Raw genomic sequence first — 3,173 nt, 5'->3', positions numbered from 1 at the left:
ATACCTGAGCACAGTAATCGAAATGTGGAAGTATCAATGCTTTATAAAGGGGAATAATAACCTCTTTATCTCTGGATGTCAGTGTGTTCCTCAACAACCAAGTAATCCTATGTGCAATCTTGGACACCTTAGCAATGTGTCCTCTGAACTTCATCTCCCTATCTACCAATACCCCTAAGTCCCTAGCCTCATCAATCTCTTGGAGTACCTTTCCATCGATGTAGTACACAGCTGGTAATCTTTTAATCCCAAAATGCATGACTTTACACTTTTCCACATTGAACTGACATCCATTTTCTTTTGCCCATTTTACCAGCTTATTTAAATCCTCCTGCAAACTTTCAACATCAGCTTGATTTTTTATTGCACTACACAACTTTGCATCATCAGCAAACAACTGAATATCTCCCTTTAAGCCGTTTCCTATATCATTTATATACAAATTAAACAACATTGGCCCAAGCACAGAGCCCTGAGGCACACCACTGGTCACCTGCCTCATTCTGGACTCGGCTCCTCCATACACCACCTTATGGTATCTCTCCCTGAGCCATTCTCCTATCCATATCACCAATTTAATATCCATTCCCATCTGCTCCAATTTGCGTAACAGTGTTCTATGGGGTATCCTGTCAAAAGCCTTAGCAAAATCCAGAAGTACCACTGTGTAGCCAGTTCCTTTGTCCAACTCAGATGTTATTCTATTATGAATAGTTAATAGATTTCTAAGGCAGGATCTACCTTTAACAAAACCATGTTGGCCTCTATAGAGTATCATATCCTGATTCACCCATTCTTGAATTTTGTCTTTAACCAACTTTTCCAATACTTTTACCACTACTCCTGAGATGGTGATTGGTCTGTAATTCAATACCGCAGTTTTAGAGCCACCCTTATGCAAAGGAACCACTTTGCCTAACTTCCACTCCCTAGGGACCATACCAGAGTTCGAACTTGAATTAAATATCCAGGTAAGAGGGGTTGACAATTCATTTGCACATTCACGCAACACCCGAGCTGATATTCCATCTAAGCCTACCGCAGTGTTTGCATTTAAGTTTTGCAATATATTTAATACCTCTGATTCTTTAGCTTCAATTCTCACATTAGGTATTGCTTTAGGTATAGAGATATCCTCACTTGGGTGATAGACTTTTGAAAAGTGATCACTCAGTAACTCGACTATTACATCTGATTTTGTCACCTCAATACCATTAGCACCCACTAAGGTTATCCTTCCGAAGTCATTCTTCCTCTTACTTGCCACATAGCGGAAGAACTCTTTGGGATTACCCTTGATCTCTTTGGCTAAGGTCTTCTCATAATCTGATTTAGCTTTTCTTACTATGCTGGTAACCTTCCTAGCTTGAGCCTTGTACTGCTCATGGGTGTCCTGATCGCCTTTCTCCTTGTAAATTCTCCATAACATTTTCTTTTTTTGCAGTTCAAGCTTGATACTACTGCTCATCCATCTAATGCCTGCCTTGTTTGACCTCCTGACCATGGGGACACAATCTGATATTGCTTTCCTCAGATACCCGCTGATTTTATCCCAAGCACTGCTAACATCTTTCCCTTGCAATATGTTCTGCCATGGGATGGCTGCAAGCTCACTCCGAAGCTTGTTATAACTGCCTAACCTGTAGTTCCGTACATACCCCTTCTTAATAGAAAAATCCACAGATTTTGCAACCTCCCAAGTCAATACCACATGATCGCTTTCACCAACTGGAGGTAACGAGGACACCTTACTTATGCATATAACCTCTGAACCAATAACCAGGTCCAACACTCTCACACCACGTGTCCCTTCAGTTACGTGCTGTTTCAAGTAATTATCTCGTAGAAGATGTATGAACTCCATTTCCTTTTTGCTACGTGATATTTCCTCCTTCCAATTGATATCACCATAATTAAAATCCCCCATAATAATCACTAAGCCTTCACTCATTGCACTAAGTTGCTGATGCATGAATTCAATATCTCCCCCCGTACTCCCTGGCCTATAGCAGCATCCAACTGTATATTTGGTTGCATTGGTCACTATTTCGCACCAGACTGCCTCAAATGAACTCTCATTCACATGTCTATCATCATGATATACTACTTTCTTTGGCTGCAACACATCAGCTATCATCAACAGTACTCCTCCTCCTGTTCTATCTTCTCTATCCTCCCTGAAAATACTGTACCCATCACATTCAATTCCAGTGACCACATCTTCTGCTGACAGCCAAGTTTCACTAATGCCTACCACTTTTGGTGAGATTTCACTGACTAATGCCAAAAATTCTTCTCTCTTATTTCGAATGCTTCTAGCATTGGTATACAAAAACTGCAGATTCCCTCTAGATCTTGTACCGGCTTTAGAACTGAAATATAAGTCATTAACTACTGTAGTCCTATGCCGATTTTTATTCCCTCTCTTCTGCAATTTATTCTGCCTATAAGGATCAATAAATACACAATCAGTGCTAAAGTTTCTCTCTCTTACACTCAACCTTTTCAATATTAGTTTCCCTGCCCAATAACTTCAACCTGTTCAGAAAACAATAACTTCTTCAATCGCTTATGTCCTTCCATGTTAAGATGCAGTCCATCTCTAGCATACAACTGCCTTTTTCCTTCAAACACACTCCAAACATCAACAAACTCCAGACCTCTTTTTCTGCACATTCTTGCAATAATATCATTCATTATCATTGCTCGTCTACTTAACTCGTAATTGTCAAAACGAGGCAGCACACACACTATAAAAATAAAACATAAATAAAAGAACGCATGATGAGCCGTACGTGATTCGAACACGCAACCTTCTGATCTGGAGTCAGACGCGCTACCATTGCACCACCGGCCCACTTTAAAATCACAGACATCTTAAAACCTGGCAAAGACCATACAACTGCTTCCAACTACCGTCCTATTGCCTTGATCAGTATCTTCCTGAAACTTCTCAAAACAATGCTATACAACAGAATTTCTTCAAGTATACATAACAGAACTCCACAGGAACAGGCTGGCTTCAAACCATACAGAAGTTGTTGCAATCAAGTACTCACCTTGACAACCTTTATAGAGAATGGTTATGAAAAACAATTGAAAACAATAGCGGTATTCATGAGCCTCTTTGCTGCCTATGTGGAGAGAGGGGCCTATCTTAAAATTCCTAGAAA

The 3,173-nt window shown here is 40.2% G+C and overlaps 1 non-coding gene across 1 annotated transcript; it reads right to left on the bottom strand.

Annotated features, from left to right (window-relative positions):
- Positions 1–2,785: 2,785 nt before the first annotated feature.
- TRNAW-CCA (transfer RNA tryptophan (anticodon CCA)) lies at positions 2,786–2,857 on the bottom strand. The gene has a single exon. It is a non-coding gene; the product is annotated as a tRNA-Trp (tRNA).
- Positions 2,858–3,173: the final 316 nt, after the last annotated feature.

Source organism: Typopeltis vanoorti, chromosome 2, assembly GCF_054136105.1.
Source record: "Typopeltis vanoorti isolate ZY-2024b chromosome 2, IOZ_Tvanoo_1.0, whole genome shotgun sequence".
Classification (NCBI taxonomy): domain Eukaryota; kingdom Metazoa; phylum Arthropoda; class Arachnida; order Uropygi; family Thelyphonidae; genus Typopeltis; species Typopeltis vanoorti.
This window is presented reverse-complemented; position numbering and strand designations above follow the sequence as displayed.